This window comes from Pteronotus mesoamericanus, unplaced genomic scaffold (genome assembly GCF_021234165.1).
Source record: "Pteronotus mesoamericanus isolate MK-2021 breed Mesoamerican mustached bat unplaced genomic scaffold, CSHL_Meso_final scaffold_54, whole genome shotgun sequence".
NCBI classification, from domain to species: Eukaryota; Metazoa; Chordata; class Mammalia; order Chiroptera; family Mormoopidae; genus Pteronotus; species Pteronotus mesoamericanus.
This window is the reverse complement of record NW_026555321.1, coordinates 20,928,910-20,942,584: the sequence shown is the minus strand read 5'-3', so window position 1 is coordinate 20,942,584 and position 13,675 is coordinate 20,928,910. Positions and strand designations below refer to the sequence as shown.

The following is a 13,675-nucleotide window of genomic DNA, read 5'->3' as shown; positions in this document are numbered from 1 at the left end:
AGCTATACAACTGCCTTCTCTAGACAAATTCTACAAGTTGAATTGCTGGGCCAAAGTGTAGTCACACTTTACATATTTATGTATGGCGACAAAGTGCCCTCCAGAAGGTTTATAACATAGGCCCCACCAACCACAGTGCTCCCGAGGTCTCAGCTTTTGTCAAGGCCACCATGTTGAACTTTACAATCATTGTCAATGTGTTTCTACTTGTATATGAGGGATAATAAACAAGTTCTAAATATTTTTCAGTCACATCTTTGAAACTTGTTTATAGTAATTTTCATTATACATACACTTTATTGTATTATAAAACAGCAATTTTTAAAAATTATTTCTAATTTTTATGACACACATGGAAAGATTCTATTACTCCAAACTTTTAAAAATGAATATTTTCAGCTAATACCATTATTCTGAACCTCTGTGATCAGAAACCCCTTTAGAATCTGATGAAACCAGAATGACCCAGGCTAATTCCCTTAAATGTAAACATGTTGCAGATAATGTCATGCAGTTCAAGAATTGATTAACCAGATGTGTGACCATGCGCAAATCATATTTTCTCTATTAATATTTCTCTGCAAACTAGTGTAGAATGATAAAGTATTTCTCTATCATAGGACTATCTGTAAAAGCACAATGCAGAATACCCCCTGTATCTACAGGTTAAGTTGGCTCCTTCTAACACCTCCCTTCTTGAGGACTCCTTCCCCACTGCTTTGCTCCTCTTCTCGTGCAGATTGCATGAATCATTCGTGAGCAAACATGTAAAGAGGCGTTCTCTCCACTTTCTGCCACTTGGCATCTCTGGTGGAACCCACATATATAAAGAGGTTTGAAGAATTAGGAAAAACTAGCAAAAAGATTTTTTTTTTTAATTCTCTACTGCTGGGGCTCACTTCAGAGAGCCTCTTAAGTTTATTTTGAAATTTAAAATTTTTTATTTTGAAATTTTAAAATTTTTATTAAGGTTCTTACTTGCTTATCACTTATCTTTTGGCCACTCTCATTTTCTACAAATCTGCATCTTTCATTTTTACCTCCTTGTAGGACAGAGTTTAAAATAAAACCCTAATAAAGTTAGGGGAAATTGAACAAAACTTAAAACTTATGAAAGACATAAACTATCACAGAATTGAGAGAAGCAAATAGGAAAGGAGTCAGTAACTACTCTAGAAAGAGGTAAGGTACTAAAACATTGTATATTGCTTCATAAGTATCAAGGAAGGCTATAAAGTTCCATCATTATAAAAATGTAAGTAGAAAGTACATTATCGAAATGTAAGCTATTCAATAGCTATGCCATATGATCCAATGAAATTCAGAAGATCAAAATACTCTAACAATGAGTGGTTTCACAGCATCTTCCTAAAACTCAGAAGGATGGGTCCAGGGCAGGGTAGAAATCTGGATTACAGGCCAACCTCTGCTACACACGAGCTACTGACTGGCCTTGGGCACGTCACTTCCCTTCTCTGGTTGACAAGCGTTATGTTAAACATCACACCCTCACAAAACAAGCCTCCCTGGACTCTGGCAGCTCCCCATTCTGTAGCTGTAGGTACTTAAGGCTCTTCTATGACTTCTCATTATTTGTTCAGTGTTTATCCTCTCCATTTGATAATAAGCTCCATGTGTAAGTCACCTCGGATCCCCTGCTCCTTATACAGGCATAACACGAAATGGAGGGAGGGAGGGATGATGAATGAAGAAATAATTGAATCAATAAATTGATCGTAAAAAATGAGGTGGTAAACCAGATGACCGTTAGGGTGTGCTTAGGTGTTAATGTATTAAGAGCACTTCTTCCTGCTGAATTCTATAAGTGCTGGGGTTTAAGTAGGTTAAAACATTTATGGATCACCTAATTTGAATGGAGACTCATGCTTGGTCTACAGGGAGAAGAAAAAGGGTGGCCAAGGATACATGAGAATTAGGTCTTGTCCCTGACCTTCAAAAAAATGGGTCTGGCTAGGGAAAAAAAATGCATTAAACAACTAGGACAACTTTAATGAAAGCAACGACTTCACTAGAGTGCTGGCGAACATGTGCAACAGAGTGGTCCCGGCAAGCGGACTTGGGACGACTGTCAATTATGAGAGACTACTACACAGAGAGGCATACTGACTCCTCTGCAGCCACACAGCCAATTTAAGTGAGGCCTGACAGAAAAGAACCTAAGCCCCTTTCATCTCCTGGTAGTGCAGGGGAAAGGAAGCCCCTCAAATCAAAAGTAGGGCTCGTGTTCCTGAGAATGCAAGCTCTTGCCAGGGTTACAAGAGAGGAAAAGGCAAGAGTCAGCTCAACAAATAATGTCAGATATGGACGGATCAATCCCACTGCAGACTGCTTTGGAGGCATGAAGAATTGGAACCCATGCAGAAAAATAAATACTACTGCACGGAGAAACAGGCAAGTGGTTACTGAATAAAAATATAAGAATGGTAAACGAAGGTAAGGGAAATGAGTAAGACAGGCTGCAAAGAGAACCCATCAATGCAATGAACCCCTTATGCTCTGAGCCCCTGCCATGGGCCTCCCACAGTGCAGGCAATGCGAAGAATGCAAGAGAAGCTCATGGCATGGTCCTTGCTCGTGGGGGCCTCATTGTCTAATTTTGGACAGAATTATGTAATTGAGGGAAAAAATTCCATAAGCAACAAAGCTTCCCAGTTCCCAAATGTGGACTCAAACTTTAATACCCAAAGAAGCAAAGCTAGGTAAATGGGGTGGGGGGTGGTGCCTGGCGCAGAACTGTGAAGCAGGGCTTTGCTCTCGGCACCTCTGGGTCTCTTCAGGAGCATTCACCTCCCATAACACTGAGCGCCCTGCCCTGTAGCCAAACAAAAGACAAGAAGAGAAGCCCAGACAGACATGATGGGGCAGAGAGGGCACATCGGACTGCAGCACGGAACCTGTGGGACAAACAGAGTGCGTCTTGAGGAAGGAAGATGTGAGTCCTTTTTCCTTCCCCAGGAGCAAACCAGCAGAGGGGCTGTCAGTCCTTCCCTGGCAGGGCTCCTCCATTCCAGCAGCTCTGCTTCCTAAATCCCCAGGACAGGGAGAGCTTCCAGGAGCCGGGAGGAGAAAATTTCACCAGCCCACGGGGCAGGAGATTGAGAAGATTATTTGAAAATGAAGATGCAGTAGGTTAACCAAGCTAATGCAAGTCAACAAAGCAGTCATGTATTTGAGCTGCTGTACCTCTCTCCTTTCATTTGCTTTTTTAAAAAAAAAATCTTCGTGCTTGTAATTAGCAAAATAAAACCCTCAAAATCAATAGTCATTTAAAAAAAAATCCAGCTTATCAGAAGCTGTATTTCTTGCTTCTTCCAACTATGAGTAATTCTGGGAGAAAGGACATATGGCTGAGGCCCTGGTGTTTCCTCTTCAGAAAGATTAACAAGCAACTTAGTGCACCCTAGTCTCACAGTTTATTGTCACTACACTCCCTTTCCAACCTAAAACGCACTCAGACACAGCACCCCTTCCCCCATCAGTGCTCCTGGAGGGGAAAGGCTGGGAGGCTCCTGTTGCCTGCCCTAAAAGCTCTCCATTCAAAAAACTTATACTAAATAATCTTTCTGACTATGAGCAAAAAATTAATCTATCTTAACTCTTCTCCAAAAGAGGGACCTGGGAAGAACAAAATGTTGCGATGGATCCTTTCAAAGCCCAAGTGCTCTCATGTCTTTGTATATATTCACTCAAAAGCCATAGGTTTAAAAAAAAAAAAAAGACAAACCACAAAATTTGGACAACTGGTAAAGGTACAATTAGCAATATACACGAGTAACCAAAGAAGGCAGAAAGAATCCAAGCGGTTGTGCTTATGTCTCTCACCCATGAACTCATGAGCAAAAGAGGAGACAAAATTAATTCAATGAAGACCACACATATACAGGAAATTACGCCCATGTTAAAACTAAAAAACAAATAGATCAAACTAGAAAAGCAATACAGGCATTTAAGTTATTCTTCCCCGGAGTAGAAAAAAATTTAAAAGCCATATTTTGTGCATGAGACAAGGAAAATGGAGGAAAGCGAGGAAGAAAGAGTAAGGGGAAGAAGGGGTTAGGTCTTAGGAAACCAAAATTTATAGACGTAACATATGGTTTTAATCATCTGAACAAGAGGAGGAAAACCATAATTTAAACAGAATGAACAAAAGAAACACTCTCCGCTACATAGTCGGAGAGGGGCAGAGCTGCCAGGGGAGCGTCGCCATTGTTTGAGAACGCTGGCAGGTTCATTCATGCTAAACGTGTTATAATTGAGAATCAATATGGGGCACAGTCTGACTCAAAAGGATTTGTCCAAGAAATCCTGTTAATGTCACATTGCATTTTATTAAATCATGTTTGGAATAAAAAGCCTGTTCAGTGGGCCTTGGAAAACTTTGTTATAGAGAGGTATACCTTATAATGGCAGCTATAATCATAGCATTTGATTTCCACTTTAAATCTCACTATACATGAGGAAAAAAAGCTAAGAAAATGAACTGATGCTCAAGGTTGTATAGAGTGGCCTTGACATAGCTGTCAGTGTCTGCTGTGGAGGAGAATGTCTTTCAGTGCTTACTGACGGGTTTAGAGGTACTGGGGTCTTATCAAAGAAAGAGAGTTAGGGAAGATATGAAAGTAGCAGGCAGAGGATGACGAATCAAGAACTGTGGTGTAGACCAGCTCTGCAGTTTTGATGCTCAAGAACTGCATCAGCAAGCATATATAATGTGAGCCGACACGCGGAGAGCTCTCTGCTGGGCAGGCAGGAGAGTGGCCACGGGAAGGAGCGCACCCCCCAGTGCTCACAAGCATCCCACTAGGAGGGTATCATGAATCCCATCCTATGAATAAGAAAATTGAAGCTGAGAGAAGTTAAATATTTTACCCAAAGTCACATTTCTAAAAACTGATAGGATGGAAAAGCAGACCTCGCTAAGTAGGCCAAAGGTCTGTCAATGCTACCAAACCAAATGGTCACTCAAAAGAGAAAAGGGGCATTCTAGGCAAAGAGGAGGCAGTGGGACCAAGGACCAACTTGAGCAGGCAAAGTTCGAGCATAATGCCAGAAGGGAAGTAAGAGTCAGGCTGTGAAGAGCCATTACGCGTAGTTACAATGCACCTTGTCCTGCGGTCACCTGGGATCCACAGAACTTTGGAAATAAGACAAAAATATAAGAAAGGGGGCAAAGGGACTAAAGGACCTAAACAAGATAACAGCGTTTGTGGAAAGAGGGAAAGATGGAAAGGCATTTGGAGAAACACCAGAGGGAACAAAAAGTTAAGATTAAGTACTATTCTAACATGGGATTTTGGTCTCTCAAAGTAAAAGCATTATTTTCTAAGTTGCGGGGTGGGTCTCTAAATAGTGTCCTATCTTTTAATGCTGGGGAAATATTTTACTAATGTCAATCACTTAAAAACTCAGAAGGGATCCGATAAGTGTTCCTTCCAATAGAAGATCCAACTTCCGACAGCGAAGGGAAGTGGATGCCTGACTGCCCTCTTCCTCGTCCACGCAGCCTCCTTTAAGGGGTTGTTGTGCGGATAAGAAATGGGTCACATTCGAGGATATTATGTCAGCCACAGTTTCACTTCTTGGGAAGCTGAAGGTCAGGACTCAATGACGGGCTTGAGAAGGATGGATCATCCCTTCCTGGGGCTCAGGGGAAGGACAGGCCGTTCACCGCAGCTGGTTTCAGCCCTGCCCTCAAATGTCTGCATCCGCAATCCTTGCCCCTCCTCTCCATGCACATTTATCCCCAAGAAACCTACAGGGAGTGACCCCTGGCAGGACAAATGTCCCAGGATTCAGGATCCTGGGCTCTCAGCCATCTTTCAGAGTCTCTTTACACCCAGGAGAGAGCAGAGGTCTTTACTGCCGCTACAGAATCCTCATGAAGGGACTGAAAATGAATTTCTGATTCTATAAGAATAAATCCTTTTATTTCTGTAAAATGCATATGCACAAATTTGAGTAATTTTTCTTTAGTTTACACTGTAAGATTAGTACATCTTTAAAATTAAAATTGAAGGTTTTAATCTGGCAATATGTGATTATCTATATACATACAAGTCTTCTTGTTCAGAAGAAACACAAATACATGTTAAAACAAATTGGGTACAATTCTATATTTTTTCCTTTCTCTTTCCTATTATTAAAAAAAATCAATGGAGGGGATAGAGATCTTCAGAGTCAGAAGAGAAACTTGAGCAAATGATTCATCTCTGCTCTTTTTCACCTCTGTAGTCAGCAGCTGGCTGAGAAAGCTGATCCTAACCACCCTTCAACAACAGACTACATTCTTTGTACAACGAGCAGTTGCAAGAAGCCCTGCTGAACTCCTCTTCTGCCCCTTTCAACAAAAGCTGCATGTTTCTAAGGAAATACTGGTTCTCTGTATGTGGTACCATCGTGCTCCAGCTACTTGAGAAGTGTCAGAGCCTTAAATGAACTCAGTGAACAGATGGGCTGTTTGTGCTGCCACACACCATTCACAGCTGTGGGGGGCCATGGGACCAGGACCATCATTTGTACTCTGACACAGAATCGTAAATAAGGACACAGCCTCCTGTAACATGAGAATGCATTTCCTTGTAAAGTCACACTCAGTCATTGGCTCAAATGAAACTAACTCCAAGATCTGGGTAAAGGCACAAAATACACTATAACACAAAACATCTTTAAGTCTGTTTTGTAAGGCAGTAATCCCCCCAAATGACAGCCTCTATGTGGAATTTATTTTTACAGTAATAAACCAGTTATTTTCTTTCCTTTGCCAGAACTGGACTCTTATAAACCCAGCTGTTGAATAACACTTGTCAGAGATGTCAAAAGTTCTTTCAACATTTAGACAGCCACCTGGCCATTATTCCTGTGGGATACACAAGTGGCTGAGAGCATCACATTTGGCAGACCCAAAATATAAGATATCCATACAAAAAAAAATACAACTCCTCATTTCCCAATCATCTAGCCCAGCAATTTCCCTACCATTCTGCATGGGATGCAGCCAGTCTTCTCAGAAGAATGGATTCAGGCTTTTTCACAATTGCTACTGAATGTGTAGGCTTTGCAAATAATCTTCTAATTCTTTTTGATACACATAACCCACAAATACTGTTTATATTGATCCTAGGAGTTAAGAGTTCAGCATCCTTACACTAGAGAGGTCTCATGTTCTATCAGCCTACTCCATCATTGCTCCCTTCTAGAGAAACTGCCAGGATTACAGTCCTTATAATAGCAAGCAGCCCTGGGGCTCAGCTGTTTGGACCAAGAGAGGGCATCAGCATCCCTACGATTGCCTAGTATTAGACCAGCAGGGATGATACCTAGTATAAAACTATTGCATTCCTCTTCTTTTTGGTCCACATACAGATCATCGGTTAGGCTGCAGGGACAAAAAGTGAAGGTAGGAGGGAGGGCATGAGGAGAGAAGCCAAGGTGGAAGTGCTGAGTCATGCGAATGGCCAAGAAGTAGAACACGGACTGACCAACTAGTCTTAGTGCAGATGCATCTCAGAGTTGCAACAGATCAGGAGCAATCTTCCCGGTCCTGAGTTAGTCCCATCTCCATGAGGTCTGGCCAGATTACAGTTCCTACGATGTCCCTGGGATTCTTTCCAACTTGCCACGTTTGTCATTCTTTTTTCTTTATTTTCTCAGGCACCCTTTCTTAAGGTAACTTCAATGAGTTTCTGTTCTTCTGGTCAAAGTCGTTTTATATGGGCCCTAGAACAAGATGTCTCAGCGTGTTCCCCTTCTCTTTACTAACTATAAACCAACCTCAGGTCTCCCATCTGATAGCCTACATGTGACCTCACAAATTTAGGGGCTACTTTGCTAATATTTGCAACCACAGCGAAAGAAAGGAAATGACTGGCAAAACCTATCTCCCTCGCATTGTTTCTAACTGCTCTGTTGCATTTTTTCTCTCAGTAGATCATTACCACTAGTGGACCACAACTTACTTTTAGGAAGATACAAGTTTAGCCACAGTGAGTCAAGAAAACGCAACATCCTATGGGAGCCTTAGTAGTCTTTCCACCCTGTGTCACTGACAGATTCCCCTGTGGCTCCTGGGTTGATTTCAAGCCTCAGGAGCCAGGTTTTGCATTGGCAAAAGCTCATTCTTCTGGTCCCTATAGAATGAAGTTGGCTCCCAAAACAGGCCTAACTTTGGAAAAGGCCAGGTCATATCAAAAATTAGTGAGCCAGCCCCTCAAAACACCTACATCTCCCCCAATTCTAACTCTTCCTCCTTTCCCCCTAAAAAAAAAGATACCACTCATTTTTCTGGAAGCCAGTGATTCTCAATTGCCTGTATTTGGAAATATGGGGGGACATATTGGTTGACTTATGACTTGGTTAGAGTAATATGAGCATTTAGTGACCAGGAATGCTAAATGTCCTATAATGGACACGAAAATTCCATATAATCAGTAACTGATTTATCAAATGAACCATGCTATGAAAATGCTAACAGCACCTCCCTTGAGAAACACTGAGCCCCCTCTTTCAGAGAAGACAAAAGCAGGAAAGAAAGGCAAACTGAAGGGAGGAGGGTGGTAAGAAAACAAGCAATGCACCCCACCAGAGATGGAGCCACCGAGTACAGGCTGCCCAAGGGTCAGCCTCAGACCCATGCACCCCTGGCCCTTCACCCACCGCAATAACACTCATGGTATACACACTCCTTATTTTCCTTCCCTCTACTGTGCACAACAATCTTGGGCTCAGTTAGACTTAAATTATATCTTTTAAAAATTGTCTTTATTTCCACATCTTTTCATCTGTTCTAATTATGATAGTTTCTGAGCAACTAATATTGGTAATAATAGATAATATCAACTGAAAATTATTCCCTGTTGCTCAAGGGCTTAATTACTAGATTTGTACTGTTATGTGTCTGTTGGAAAATTTTTTTGAGAGACTAATTCCTTAGGGGATAATTCCTCAGAGGTTGCTCTCCTGAATTATTACCCTCTTATGAAACACTTTTTTGAGCCATGCTGGGACTTGGAAGAAGGGGAAGTGAAAATTCTCTTGCCACCTCTCCCAGGCTTTTTGTTAAGCTCCTGGCAGTATCGAGAGAGATGCTGCACACACAAGCTTCACCACCAAGGGTCAGGGCATGGAGAGACCAAATGGGAAGAAACAGCTCAGCAGCCTTGGTTTAATTTTAGAGGCGCTCCACTAGATGATGTCAGAGAGACAGGCTCATGGCACGTTCAGTAGCGAACAGATGCTGCAGCAAGGTAAAAGGTTCAGCAAAACACAGCCCAAACGACTCCTCAGGATAAAGCAGTCCAGAATGCAATTCTGGTTAAAATGAGTTGAGGGCTTGTTATTACAAGAGCATACTATCACCGCAAATGCGGGTTTCCATGAAATAAGGTCCTTGCAGACTAAAGCAATGGTGTCCAACAGATCTTCCTCTGGTTATGGACATGCTCTGCATCTGTGCGCTCTCCCGTGGTACCACTAACCATGTGGGGCTACGGAGCACTTGAAATGTTGTTAGCACAAATAAAAAATTGAATATCTAATTTTATTTAAGTTTAATTAATTTAAATAAGAAGAAACCCATGTGGCTAGTGGCTCCTGTCTTGAACAATGCAGGGAAAGGCTTAGGCCAGACTTTGGGAAAATGACCTAAGAGGCTGGCACAAGAAAAATCTTACGTATCTTCTGCCCACCTGGAAAAATACTTCTCAGTACCCTTCCCACCACAGACACAATTCATTAAGACGTCACTACATCAGAAACCAGGAGAGCAGTGCTTCTCAACTTTCTGCATCCATCAGGATAACTTGGAGGCCTTGTTAAACACAGATCATTAGATTCACTCCCAGAGATTCTGATTCAGTAGGTCTAAACATTTCAAACAAGTGCCCAGGTGATTCTGATGCTAATGGTCCAGGGCCAAACTTTGATTAGCACTAGAATAAAAACATTGACACTCAAACATCAGTCTGCCTCTAACAAACTGGAGCTTCTTTCACTTGTCACCTTTCCACTACACTAAAGTCCCTCTTTCTTCAAGGTACACAGAACCCTCAAATATTCATAAAAGGTTTGCTTAAAACCTGTGACTGTCAATGTATGACAGAATGTAAATAAACAAGACTGTCTAAGATGGCTTCTCCCCATATTAAATCCATGATAGAGCACATTTGTTACAAATTTCTTGAGCGTATCTAATAATTACAGGGACCAGGGACTCAGCAAACTCAAATCTGCCAGGACAGTTTACCTCTAATCCTTGCACTGGTCTTATCTGAGAGCCAAATGGAGGCTTTTTATTAAAATAACATAATATTGTACTTCAGGATTAGGTTGGGGTTGTGACCTCTTTCACCATTCCAACACAGAGTTACGTCATAGTATCAAAAGAGCACATGTCATTTTAAAACATTTTATTTATCATTCAAAGGGAGTATGTTGAAAATACTCCTTTCCATATTACCAAAAAAGAGAAGAAACAAATGTAAAAGTTCTAGAATAAAAACAGATTTCTCCAAACATTCACTGGTCTTTGTTTTATTACCTACAAAATCTATTCTAGGATCAGTAATCATTTGTGAGAATGTTTTTCTTTGCCAGGTTCCTTCTTTCTGTCCTTTGGTCTAATTGTACATGAGTCCCTTTAACACTAAAAGACCACCCTGTCAAAAGTAATTTCTTTAACTGCTCTTCTGAATAGCCTTCTTTCTGCCCCCTCCACTCTCCCATTTGTCTTTTTTTTTTTAAATGAATTTATTGGAGTGACATTAATAAAATTATATAGGTTTCAGGGGTACAATTCTATAACATCTCATCTGTATATTGTATTGTGTGTTTACCACCCCTGGTCAAGTCTCCTTCAATCACATTTATTCCTCCATTACCTCCACCTCCCCCCACCCCCTCTTCCCTCTGGTAATCACCATACTGTTGTCTATGACGTGTTTTGCTTTGTTTCATCCCTTCACCTTTCTCACCCAGCTCCCTACCCCCTTCCCAATTTTCCAAAAGAAAGCCTTCAACCAGAATATATTGTTGCAATAAACTAGACCATGAAGCCTTCAGGTAAAACCAGAATCCAGAACTGTCCCTCATTTCCCACACCACCAGCCGCCTGCCCCTCTTCAAATGCCACTGCTCCTCAATTACTGCCTTCACAAGGATCAAGAGCGATCATTGGGTCCTGGAAATTTGAGGAGCCAGGTATTGCTTCTGAGCACTTATAGCGCTCCCAAGTAGTCACACAATAATCTATGTACATCACTTCATTAGGCTACTGAGTTATTAATTCTGTGTCTATTTTACAGGTAGGGAAGCTATAGCAAAACGAGGCTAAATGATTAAAATATAATCCCAGGGAAACTCAAAGCAAGTTTAAATCACTGTGTTCCTCCAGTAGTGGTTCTCAACCAGGGACAGTTTTTCCCCTCAAGGGACATTTAGCAATGTCTGAGGACATTTGTGATTGTCACGATTGGGGGGTGGGGGGATACTACCGGCATCTAGTAGGTAGAGGCTACGGATGATGCTAAACATGCTACAATACACAGGACGCCCCCCCCCCCCGCCCCCCCGCAACAAACTGCCTGGCTCAGAATGTCAATGGTGCTGAGAATGGGAACCCCTGGTCCTACGGCACTTCTTACATTATTTTCTTTGGCCCTCTAATCAATAGTTAATGAATGGCTCTCTCTGCAATTTGATCCTTGTATAGTATTTACACAAGAACATGCCAGTTGAGTGCTATTTTGGCATGTTATACTTTTTAATCACTTTTAAAATGGAAGATACAATTGGATCTCTGTATCCATGGGTTTCGTAACTATGGGTTTCACATCCTCAAATTCAATCAACCATGGATTGAAAAGATTTGAGGAAAAACATCCCACAAAGTTCCAAAAAGCAAAACTTGAATTTTTCATGCACTGAGTACTACACTGATTCCACATGAATAAAGTGCTAGGCATACCTTGCGGTAGCCTATAGGCAAATACAGATCATACGCAAATACTATACTACCTGGAACAATCCCCTGCAGGCACTGAGGAACGACTGCATATGGGAGCCACAGAAGAAATGAGGAAAGGTAGCAAAGTCCAGCTCCCTTCCTTTCAGGAGAAAATCTAGAAAAGACTAGGTCCTTTCATTAGCAACCTCCAGGCCCTGAGCTATGGTCTGTGTTGTACTGCTCATCTAGATTCTTCAGTCATCGACAGGCTTTGCAGCTGCCTTTTCTCTGCTTTGCTTATCTCTAAGCAGGTGCATCCCTCCAGAGTACCAATGATGTATGTTTATGGGGATCTCCAGAGAGCTACAGCCCCTAATTGTCTATTTTGTTCAGTAAATTGTACTCATTAGTGAGCCACGTGAAGCACCAAGGGAGGACAGCCTTTCTGGGTGCCCTCTGTCTGAGCCTGGGTAATGGGACATTATCTGACAAGGGCTCCACAGTGTTGAACTAAGCTGCTTAAACAAGCCTCCAACCAGTTTTTCAGCTGAGTCCTTTTTTTAACCCCTGTCCCTCCTTCCCAGCCACTCTTATCTCTGCTTAGATGTATATTAATTATACTTTTCTCTTTAAGGAGCCTGGTTTTAGTTTACGCATCAGAAGCTGAAGAGCTCAGAAAAGATGTAATGTCCTTTCCACCTCTTCTTTCTGGATCTCCACATAGACACTGAGGAGGGCATACCAAACAGTAAATTTCTCCTTTTGCTCTCAAAAATCTTCCGCATAAAAGAAAATCCAAAGCCAGCTTTGGCTATGATGCTCCCAATACCCACCATCCATTGCCAGAGGGACTGCAAACAGAAGAGGAATGAATGGACATGTGACTTCCACTGACACTGGATAAAATAAAATGGAATGGACAGAACCACATGCTTTGCTAGTGCCATTATCTATCAAACTTGGAATCATCGACTCTCTGGTAAGCTGTTTCCCTCCTGGAAAAAAGTCATTGATGAAGGATATCAAGCAAAGGGATCCACAGAGGAGGAGGATGTTGAAAGAGGGAATACGAGCCAGCTGATAACAACATGATATGGCTACCAGGAAAAAACAGGCCTAGTTCCCTTCTCTGGAAGGGCCCAACAACCACCTCCTCACACATGTAAATCGTATTCCATAAAAACTCACTAAAAATTCTTGTGATATTTCTATGCACGGATTCAATCCCATCATTCTGATCATGGTTTTATCTTGATAATTGTTGATTTTTCACTGTATCTATGAATTGAATCAATAAACATTTTAAGAACCTTCTATAGACAGGGCACCCCACTGCACTGACTCCAAGAAACTGTTGAGACAAGAGCCTCTATGACTTAGTAAAACCAGAGAAACAACAGCAGAGAGGCCTGTGACTTACCCTGGAGTAGAGGGTGTGAGAACCTTCAAACACACTTACATCCTCATGACCCATCAGCTCTGCTGCTTCTCACCACTCACTTCTGCATGTTGGACAACGACCGACTGATCACCAGCTGCCAAAGATGAAAAATGAATGGATGCATTAGACCAAAAGATCGGTAACTTCAAGTCTCAAACCACAGCTCAAGTGAATTTGTTAAAGTAGGCTAAGTGCTTAACATAGACTCAAACACATGTAATGGCTCAAACTCAGTAAAACTTTATTTCTGGTTCCTGTATACATACATACTGGAC

At 41.7% G+C, this 13,675-nt stretch overlaps 1 protein-coding gene across 2 annotated transcripts in view; it reads right to left on the bottom strand.

The window, feature by feature from the left end:
* TMEM108 (transmembrane protein 108) overlaps positions 1-13,467 on the bottom strand; it is a 281,913-nt gene extending 268,446 nt beyond the window's left edge. The window contains exon 1 of one of the 2 annotated variants that reach the window (XM_054594985.1): positions 13,380-13,467. The gene's annotated coding sequence lies outside the window, so the exon portion shown is untranslated. The remainder of the gene's footprint in view (positions 1-13,379) is intronic. The other variant, XM_054594986.1, reaches the window with a different exon arrangement.
* Between the last annotated feature and the right edge of the window lie 208 nt (positions 13,468-13,675).